Below are 380 nucleotides of genomic sequence, written 5' to 3'. Positions count from 1 at the left end.
CGTGTATTTGTATGTTTATTGCTTATAACACAGTTTAACAAATAATTTCATTTAAATGTACGTTTGTTGTTTAGAAATATCTTTTGATCAGTATCATCACCGGCATCGTTTTATTATTGATTTTTTTTGGATGTCATTTAATATATAACTTCTAAATTTTTCAAGTGTATAGTACTTTGTGAACCATCTTAAATATTCTTCTATTTATTTGGATAAATTTACGTGAAAAGGTTATGTTTGCAACATTAATAAATCACGCTGTTTAAGAAGAAAATAAAGAATGATTAATAAAACAATCTTGTAAATGAAATATTTATGACTTTTTACCTGAATTGGTTTCAAACCGTTAAAAACCTGTTTATTACAAATTGACAAATATT

Source organism: Mytilus californianus, unplaced genomic scaffold, assembly GCF_021869535.1.
Source record: "Mytilus californianus isolate M0D057914Y unplaced genomic scaffold, xbMytCali1.0.p SCAF_6, whole genome shotgun sequence".
NCBI lineage: Eukaryota > Metazoa > Mollusca > Bivalvia > Mytilida > Mytilidae > Mytilus > Mytilus californianus.
Note: the sequence above shows the minus strand (reverse complement) of the source record.